This window comes from Pinus tabuliformis, chromosome 1_2, assembly GCF_031772625.1.
Source record: "Pinus tabuliformis cultivar Carrire ecotype Pingquan chromosome 1_2, CPIR1, whole genome shotgun sequence".
Taxonomy (NCBI): Eukaryota; Viridiplantae; Streptophyta; class Pinopsida; order Pinales; family Pinaceae; genus Pinus; species Pinus tabuliformis.
Window position 1 is genome coordinate 226,409,166 of NC_142298.1, and position 10,908 is coordinate 226,420,073.

The following is a 10,908-nucleotide window of genomic DNA, read 5'->3' on the forward strand; positions in this document are numbered from 1 at the left end:
CAATTCCCATGGGGGTGTCACGTTCTAGGCATGCTAGGGAACCCAACGCCAATGGGGGCATCATTTGCTAGGAACACCAGGGTGCTTGCCCGATAGTAGCATTCGTGTGATGATTTTGTGGGTTAGACTAACTTGGAAGGGGCGCCTGCACAAAAGAAGTAATGTCGGCCCATGAATTCCCATGATCAAAGTTCTGACAAGGGAGTCTCAAATTGATTTTTAGAAAATTAAGTAAATTATTGTTTCAGTGTTAAAAGTCGGTATATTTCTCCTTTATGCTCTTGGTGTCAAGCTTATTGTTACTTGTTGTGGTCCTACCCCTATGTAACAATACACCACTTAATATTTACTAATTAGTTGAAATTATTCTTTAATTAATTGACCCCACATAGATTGAACTGTAAAAGGGGCCAACATTGAAATTTTTTTAGTTTGTGCTTCTATGCATTGAAATTTGACATGGTTATAGTAGATACATGCATTAGTGTCATGGGAGAGTTTGAAGACTCATATACGAATCCGTGAGGGTTTGGAAAAGTTTATAATTTAATAATGCGTTTTTAATTATTATTATTTTCTAAAACGATTTTTGAGCTTCCTTAACAATTTATCTAATGACAATAAGTTTACTATGGAGGTGGAGGAAAACAACTACATCCCTTTCCTTGACATTATCCTACTTAGTAATGAGGATGGAACATCGAATATAAAAAATATATACATCATAAAAACCATTAAAATGGCTAAAACCAGTAATGTAACAAGACCTTATTCAACCAACTATCAACCTTCTAATAATAAGGTATATATACCATACGTTCAAGGTGTCACTCATAAGCTAGCCAGAGTTCTAAAAAACAAGACATTGATACTTCTTTGAAACACTTAACTGCCATTAGGCAGAAGATGAGATCATTAAAGGACAATATTGATCACCTCCAACTCAAGGCTGTTTATAAGGTCTTATGTTCATGTGGAGAATGTTATATTGGAGAAACATGAAGATATTTCAAAATTAAACTCAAAGAACATGGTACTGACATTAAAAATGGTATAATTCGATCTTATGCACTTGAAGAACACTCATCAAAGACATGTCACCATGTTTGTCTCGAAAACATGAAAATAATCGCTAGGGAAATACATTAGTATAAATGAAAGATTTGTGAAGCCCATGAAATTATTAAACATCCTCACAATCTTAATAGAGATGGGGGTTTGGAAGTAACTAGAAATTTGATCCCCTTACTCACTCAAGAACCCAGGTCTTACAACCTCAACTAAAATATCTTTCTCTTGATCCCCTTTGCATTTTAACCCTCATTTGGCCTTCCATCAAATCCTCTCCATCATTTCCATTTACCCTTTTAATCTTCACTTTGCTTCCCCCTCCTCCTTATCCTCCATTCCAACCTTATTAGTTACATGTCTCTATGCAAATCCCTAATAATACACCTAATGATAACTTCCCTTAAATAATTATTATATTAATAACAATTATTATTATTAACTCATTAATTTTATTATTATATAAGGTTGACCATAATGATTATTAACATTATTACTAATATTAATTAACTTCATTATTAATATTAATTAAAAAATTAATACCAATAATGATAATAATTAATACTAATAACAATGTATAATAATAATAATTATAATTCATTATTAATTATTAATAATAAAAATTAGCATCAGTAGCTCTTATATTCCAATTTAATAATAACTCAAAAAAATAATTAAAATTAAAATTTATAATTTATTATTTCTCCCTAATTATTAATATTCGTTAGATTAGACTAGTCAGATTTCTTACTTTTCATTTCCTTTGTCCCATATTAATTCCTTCATTTCTCGCTCTTCTTTATAGGACTTTTTCCTGATGATGAGTCTCATTGTAGACTCGAAACGTCGATCGAAAAAGGTATATTGTGGAATCAAGTCTGAACTCCAATAATCGGGTTTTGATTTATTATTATTGCCCTAGCCTGAGCCCACCTATGCCCACCTCCAAGCTGCAAGAGGAAAGCCCGCCTCTACCATTTCCCTAGCTCAATCCCACCTCGGCTCACCTCTAAGATGCAAGAGAAAATATATAATATATAGTACCGAGCCATACTATGTTATAATAGATAGTACGTGAGGATTCCTAGAGTTTTCTGAAAAACAAAGTGTGGTAGAGTCCCACCCATAGACATCAACACATGTTTGACATTGGTTTTTCTTCGAAGGTCTTTAAAATGTTGAAGATTCACTTGTTGTGGATGATCCTAGTGGCCTGACTTCCCTACCCTAGGTATGTGTTTTACCTCTTTCATATGAAACCCTTCACCATCGGTTTGTAGTACTAATTTTAACTAAGTTCTATAATAAATTTGTTTGGTGGGTTGATATGTGTATGTGAAACTCACTATGGAAATAATTTTTTTGAGTTTTTACAGGTTTAACTATTACTTTTGGTGATTGTATGGAAGGATTTCCCTTTTCTAGTGTTAAAGCTACATGCATATTGTTAATAATAATTAAATGAATATTTAATGTCAAAATATAATAAAGAAAAAAGAGTTTAACCTATGTCCACATTTGTGTAATTAGGGCTCTCAAAAGCTAGATTACTCCATAACTTGAATCAATTTGTTTTCATTTTAATTTGATTGGTTGATTTCTTAATCATTTAGAATGGTTCATATTACATATTTAATACAAAATAAGAAGGGATCAAGTGATAAAGAGGTCCAACATTTAATCATTGACCTCATGCGTATCAATTGAATATGATATTTACAATGTTCCTTATATCTTAGTGAGGTAAGGCATGCATGGACCTAGTCAAAGTTGTCCAATCCTTTGGTTAGGTGAGTTTATCCTCTATGTTGTGACATGGAATTTATGGAATCGATGAGCGATAGTTGAGGTGGAATGAAAAATCATGGGTATTTACCTTGTCAATTATATTGGCACCACATGGACTGAATATTGGAGCTACATTAATGTTACATTAGATATGTAGAAGTGAAAGTTATAACATAAAAAATAAATTTTGCAAAAGAATTTTTTTTTGTGCAAACATGAGTATTGAAACCTCACTTAATGTAAAGAAATAATATGTCCTAATACTCTTAGAGATTTTTTAGTCTTACGGTGCTCATGTATTGAATTTTAGTGTGTTGTTGATCAATGGTTCACGTGATGTAGTGGCCTACCTAAGAATTAAAGGATTATATGGTCATGGTAAATGTCCACCACTTAACATTTACCAATTGGTTTCAATTATTCTTTAATTAATTGACTAGTAGATACATGTGTTGAAAGTATGGGATGGTTTGAATACTAAAATATGAATTACACAAAGAATTCAGAAAACAAATGATAAAATTATAACATAAATATAAAGTAGATGAGATTATCCATCTAAAATATCCATGTTATTGGGTGCTTACCATGTTAGATCTTGAGACCTATTCATGGTGGCTATATCCCTCATGGATGTTAATTTTAAGCTACAATGATCATATGTGTTGGTTCAATGAATTATCGATGGTTCTTGAGACTGAAAATTTAATTATTATGTTGCTTGTTTAAAGATTTTGTGTTTTCTTAACCATCTAGATCCCTTTGTGGTATATCCCTTTGTATTTGTTCCTATTAAAGGTTACCTTTTGTGGGGTTCACCTTTCTAACAGATACTTCTATGGAGTCCCCTATTGTGGAACCTATGATTAGACACTATGAGTGCTCCATTTGAAATATGAATTTTCCAAAGTAGGATGCCATATGATGTATCCTTCCCCTAGAATTGGAAATTAGCACGAAACAGTTCCCATAGTTATAAACAATATTGCATAAGTTACCACATTTTTATAAGTAAATACTAGTTCATTGGAAATTGATGTATGGTTTGCATAAATTTATGCATTAATTACTAGAGTGAAAAATCATGTGCATCATTTAGTGGTTTTGACAACTAGCCAGAAGTATGATTGGGTCAAAAATTCCACTAACTATAGAAAACATGACTATTTCACTACTAATTTTTTTTTTTTCTAAGTAAGCCTAAGATCTATTACTGTAACAAAATGATACAAGGAGGCTCTGGCCTTTGCAGTTCTAAGCCAAGGTTCATGGCATAATGTAGTAAAAACAAAATTAAGACTACCCATAAGTGGGAAAGCAGTCCAATCCAAAATAAATTTGCTGCCCGTGCAGGGGAAACCAGCATATGAACATGGAGCAATATTCTATTGAATTCATTTTCAAGACTAACTATTTTGCTCAAAAATTCAAAAATAAACCCATAGACTTAGTTGCCAACAACCTAAAACCTAAATATGCGTGGTGAATTAGTTGTCATTTGGTGCTGATGGGTGTTATTTGATAATTAAGCACCTGTAGGCGTCACGGTCGTCCTCATCTTTCAGCAGTGCACTCCTATCATCCTTCTCCAGAGGTTCTCGATTTTTCTCTAGTATAGAAGGCTTACCCTGAGCATTATCACTCTTCTCCATTACGCGTGTGGGGCATCCTTCATCGTTGAAAGGATCCTCTTAAAAGGTAACTATGATGATAGCCTTGATGAGTGGTCGATTCAGAGAGCGATGGTAAATGAATTGGGTAGAATGGTGGGATTACTGAGAGCTAGAAGGGATATCATTAACTGGTATGGAGGTTTTCAAAGGATGGGAGTGGATAATGCAAGTGTGGCCTCTGCCACTGCGAGTATCAGGATAATGAGCTGAGACATAATTTGTCGAGGAGGAAGAGGAGTCAGAGACTGTTGAGGCCAGAGAACGAGGCAGTCTCCCTTTGCTGCTACCCATCTTGCTATGCATTCACTGGCACAGTCGAGACATGATTGCTTGGGGATGAAGAGATTGATTGTGAGAGGTTAGTACTAAGCTGAGCTCTGAGGTAGAAGGCTAAGAAAGCTCAGAATCGAAGGTCAGGTTGCAGATCAAGCTTTGATAGTAATGGTTTCCCTTTCCAAATTCTGTGCAACAGAGAATATTGCATCTCCTTCCCGTTGCAGTGTGTGTGCTTGGCTCCACTGCAGCTAGGGGGCACTTGCAGCTCAGAGGTGGAGTAAAAATAGAGGAAGTGGGTCGAATGTTATGTGAGGGCTCCATGATGCAGAGCCGAGGCGGCATGGCGTTGGTGAATTGGTTTGAGTGCCACATTGAATGGAATTTATTACTACTGTGAGATGGCTTTATTACTCTATGTGTGATCTTACGGGTGGCCATGTGGCTATGCCATTTGCCATCCCATGTCACTGTCGTCAGATCACTCTTTGTGTACACCTACATCTGGGAATTTCACTACAAATATTGGTCATAAGAAGTTGATCCATTTTGGTAGTAAAACACATGAAGGGGATCATCTCACCCACCATTTTCCACTCATTGATGACATACACAAGTACTTAGCTCAACACGGTTCCACATCACATGAAACTATTATTCTAAAAAAATTGTTTCCTTCATTGTAACAACAACTTGTGGTAGTTAATCCCCCACCCCCACAAGGGGGGAATGTGGAAATATCCCAAAATGGGAGTTCTACCTCAAGTGAATTTTTTTTTATTTGTGTGACCAAGACAGTAATTCACAAACTCAAGCTTGCAATTATGCTGCATTTGGAAAAATTCCTATTACAAGTAATCCATCGAATTCATAAACTAATTCCCTCTTCACATAGAGAAGCCCCATGTTGACCCTATTCCATGTGTACCACATGTATTTTTAAGAAGTCCTCTAAAATTTCTTTTTACAAAGGAAGGCATTGTTGAAAGAAACTAGTGAAGTCGACATATCGAGAACATTTCATTCGACTTGGACCAAGAAAGACATAGGATTCATTAGAATAAACACTTATTATTGTGTGGATGATGAAGGAGCCTTGATTTTTGTCATGTCTTCATCTTATTGGAAATATTTTTGTTCTCCCTCTTTGGTTTCCTCATGCACCATTTTGTAGGCATTTTATACCCATACATTTTAGCCAAAGGGAGTCATATCATCGTCTCCCTTTGAGTTAGGAGGAAAATCTATTAATGCATAAGTAAAGGTTGTGGATTCAGCTTTTGGATTACAACCTTCTATTGGGAGGAAATTAGACCTATTCCATGGTTAGTAGTCTAATTAGTTAGTAATCTCATCATGCCATCAAAACCAAAGTTTTTGGGCAAGTTTGTCGCTTCATTACACTACTTCTTAGCTAAATTAAATATAAAAATTAACAGTAAATACATATAAATAATTATTATTATTATTTTCATTATTATTAAAATTTAATTATTATTGAAGCTTAATTATTATTATTAAATTTTAAATATTATTAAAAGTAATAATACTATAATAATTTAAAATTAAAAAAACACAAAATTAAAAACTAATACCAAATAAAAATTAAAAACATAACACATTGTTTATTAAACCATTCATTCCCTCTACCTTCGGATGTCAAGTTGTTCAACACGCCTTTGCCTCTTGAACCTTGCTATGTCGATCTTCAGCGATTGAACCATGTTCCACGCCTTCAACTCTCTAACCTTGTTACGTTGACCTCTGACTCTCAAACCCTCCACTACACCTTCGACTCTGGAGCCCTTGTATGTTGATCTCCAACTCTCAAAGATCTAAATTGATATTACATTGTCAAACCCTTCTAAGCCAGACTTCTAGCTATCAAACCTTTCTTTCTCACTCTTGATTCTCTCGAAGATCATGAATGAAGGGATTATCTCTCCTACTTTGTGGGCCTTAAAGTTATGCTGTAATTTTGTTTGTTTTAAAGAGAATGCATCAGATTTGGATCATAAAGCATAATGATACATGGGTAATTAGCATAGTGGTGGAGACCATATACTATCCCTAAAAACCCACTGATGGTTGGAGAGATGACAGAAGATAGTTACATATTCGCACCTATCTGGTTTGACATGAACTATCTATGGAGAATTAGGGATGAATAATCTTGTTTTATGAAGAATATTTGGTCCTTTCCATTCTATTCATATCGGGATGGGAATAGTTGTCTATTCAAACCTCTTCCTTGACCCTTATAATTTTCCCATTTTCCTTTTTCCTTGACATTGGCTAGTTAGCAAAGGGAGGTGTTGTATGCTTGATAGTGATTGATTGATGGAAAACATCTTTTGAGAGACGCTGTCTAGAGGAAAATCAAGGAGAGAACTTGGTTTCTTTCCCCTCACGCAAAGAGTATCGACTAATGCTTGGATACCCATAACCACATGCTTGTCTTTTATCTAAGGATGTCCATAGGTCTAGGACAACCATCGGTACTGTTAGACTCCGTCTTGTCAGTCAAAGTGAGATTGATTCTTCCTCAAAACCCTGTTTTGAAGAAGAAATCATTAAATGTGTTTTTTAGAATATGTAATTTGTCAAAATGTTTCAAAATTCTTCAGCTCTTCAAATGGCAGCAGCTTCTGCAGCTCTTATCCCTGCAAAAGCACAAACAAAATCTACATCGGATTATCAGATTTTGAGTCATCATCAAGACTAGAAAGCGTAAAGGCAAAATCAATGATTTATGGCACTTCAAATTTCATAAAGGCGTTGGCTGTGATCGAGTTCAAAAATGGCTTCACTGCAACACTGTAGAATTTTCTGGGAATGATGATGTGCAAAAGTTGCAGCTGGAGGCAGTTTTAGCCCTTGCAGAATGGAAACAGGGCCTCTCTGTATGTGGTTGCAAATGTTCTGTTTGTTTTTGGAGATGCATTTAGTTCTTTCTCTGGAGCTCTAGTTTCTTGGCTTACTTGGTATTAATTTTCGTCTGGAGGCATTGCTACAGAATGCAACTGACGAACAGGCAGAAGCACTTCAGGCAAACTATTGCCAGCTAGTCGATGAAGGCCCAGCTCCCTTTTTGGAAGAGAAGGACGAACTTACACCTGTTGGTATGGGTTCTAGGTACATGGCCGTAATCAACAAGAAGCTTGGAGCTCCTGTTTGGTTTCTCGTTGGCAAAGAATGGTGCAAAGCTTTGGTTGGATACATCAAGCATAAGTGTTGCAATAGTTAATACTTTCAATTCTGCATCCAATGATTACTATCAACGACTTGCCAAACAAAGTAAAAGGAAAAGCACCAAAGATTCCAATATGAAATTACAAGAAGGGAAGTCCTTAGACATTAAGATGGAAGGACCTGTCACAATATATAGAGCTTCCCCAGTAGCACTTGCAAAGTCCATAAAAAATGAGGCAGAATTGGATGGGATGAGGCAAGCTCATTTGAGAGATGCTGCAGCTCTTGCTGAATTTTGGTCATGGCTGGAAACAAAAGTTGTTCATGAGAAAGTGCTTCTTACAGAAGTAGAAGTTGCAGAAAGGTTGTTCGAGATTCGGGCTAAGCAAGCTGGTTTTATTGATACAAGCTTTGACACAATAAGTGGCTCAGGAGCAAATGGGGCAATTATTCACTATCAAGCTCAACCAGATACCTGCAGCATTGTAGATGACAAGAAATTTCTTCTTGCTAGACAGTGGTGGTCAATATGTCGATGGGACAATAGACATTACAAGGATTGTACACTTTGGAGAGCCTAGTTCACAACATAGGGAATTCTTCACTAGAGTGTTGCAGGCATGAATCAGGGCCATATAGCTCTTGACCAAGCACGATTACTGCCATGGTACAGGCCATATAGCTCTTGCTCGATGTATTAGCACGCTCTTCACTTTGGAAGATAGGACTGGATTAACGCCATGGTACAGGCCATGGAGTAGGAGCTGCACTGAATGTGCATGAAGGTCCTCAAAGTATCAGTTATAAGTATGAAAATATGACTGGTTTGCAAGGAGGCATGATTGTGAGTAATGAGCCTGGATACTATGAAGATTGATCCTTTGGCACTCGTATTGAGAATCTTCTAGTTGTACGAGAAGTCGAGACTCCAAACCGATTTGGAGGCATCAAATATCTTGTATTTTAAAAGCTTACATTTGTTCCTATCCAGAGTAAGCTAGTTGATCTATCTGTGGTGTCAGCTGCAGAAATCGAATGGTTAAAAAATTATCATTCAGAAGTTTGGGAAAAGGTTTCACCGCTTGTGGATGGAGATGCTCGTGAATGGCTTTGGAAGAACACAAGACCTGTTTCCAAACATTGTAAAACATAAAGAACTAAATATACAAGTGAGAGAAACACAAGCCCTGTCAGAATCAGAAAAAAAAATAAAAATATATATATATATATATATATATATATATATATCTATATATATATATATATATATATATCTATATATATATATATATATATATATATATATATATATATATATATATATATAAGACAATATCCTGTGGAGCGGATTTTGTGACTAAGAGGCACAGTGATATGTCGCAGTTGTACTATCGATAGAAAAAATGTACAAGGTGCAAAACTGATTACTTATTCAGTCATGTTAAAACGATCAATGGGAAATAGATAGACAGATGAGAGATTGGATTCTCAGGCATGAATGTGTCATTGGTTTTGTTGCTCAGATTTATAAATATGCATCAATTATTTTCACATTTAACCATGCACAACAGTTATCCGGTGGATGGATTTGTTGATCGCCAGGTGGATAAATGGAGAAGAAAGTCTTGAATGACAAATGTAACGTGGCAGTCAGAGATCGAAAAGCTATTTTGAAACGTAGATACTTGCCATAGCGGAGAACAAGATTCGATTGCCTATGTTTATCTTCAGTAATGGGATTGACACCTATAATGCCACCTCTTCATCAGTTATCAACAGATTCGAGTAGAAGAAGGAGCGCTATTCTATCTTCAGAAGCGCTGATTATTTTTTTTAGTTTTTATTTATTAATAATGATAAAACAAATCCCTTGTCTTGGGGTCGATTTGTTTTCCCCTAGCAAAGTTTATTTAATGTATCAAAAATCATTTTAGAGAGGGAGAGACAATTCTGAGAGGTGTGCATGTAAGAGAAAACAGAGCTTCCATTGTATAGTCTTTGACAGAGATTTTAATGAAAATACACAACTCTGGCTTCTGAGATTGCTGTGGTATGAGATTTAACATTTGTGTCCTCCTTTGTTTCATGTATAGCCTGTTATGTGTTCATTTCATTTCATGATCATTTCCAATTGAACAAATGAAGTGTTAAGGTAGAATTCATATTTTGTATGCTCTGCCTTTAAGTTTGTTCATATTTAATGTTTTCTTCTGTTTGACAAGGATTCATCCTCTATGCCCTTGTCAGCTCCTCAGCAGTCTTGCCATTCCATTTAATCTCAAATTGATGTTAAACTTTCTTGCCTACCTTGCCTCAGGAGACAATCGTGTTTTTGATTACATTTCTCTGTTCAAGTTGTTTCTTCGCCCCATGCAGCCCAAAAAAACCCCATGATTTTATTAAAACCCCCTTTTTTATCAATTTACTAGCCTAAAATCAGTGTTCTTTATTGGTCATCTCAGCCCTTTTAAGACCCTTTGCCAAGATAGACCCGGAGAGAGCCCCCTCCTGTCCTCGTAGGGCTAGCTACGAGGCTAAGTGGTTTGATGTTGCCTTGGATTTTGCCTTCCTCAGCCTGAGGCAGATTCGAGCGCTAACAGGTACAATATTTATTTTACTAGAGGTGTTGGTGCAGGAAAATAGAAAGAGAAACAAATAGTCCCAAAAGCACAATTCTTCAAATTTTGTTCCCATGAAATGTTTCAAATATTAATTTTCTCGATTTTCTTTTTAATTTTGTTTCACTTCCCACTCATTTTCGCACTCACACAATCACCAATGAAGCCTCCACCTCCTTTTCAACAAATGGATTGGGGTTTTTTAAAAACATCCATCTCTAAATTCTTATGGAGGTTTCATATATCTTTAGGCCATTTTCTCTTGGCCGCAAGTCTAAAGAAGTATGCCTTATTTT

The 10,908-nt window shown here is 35.7% G+C and overlaps 1 pseudogene; it reads left to right on the top strand.

Annotated features, from left to right (window-relative positions):
- Positions 1–4,598: 4,598 nt before the first annotated feature.
- Positions 4,599–9,147, top strand: LOC149205223 (aminopeptidase P2 pseudogene; annotated as a pseudogene).
- The last annotated feature ends 1,761 nt before the right edge of the window (positions 9,148–10,908 follow it).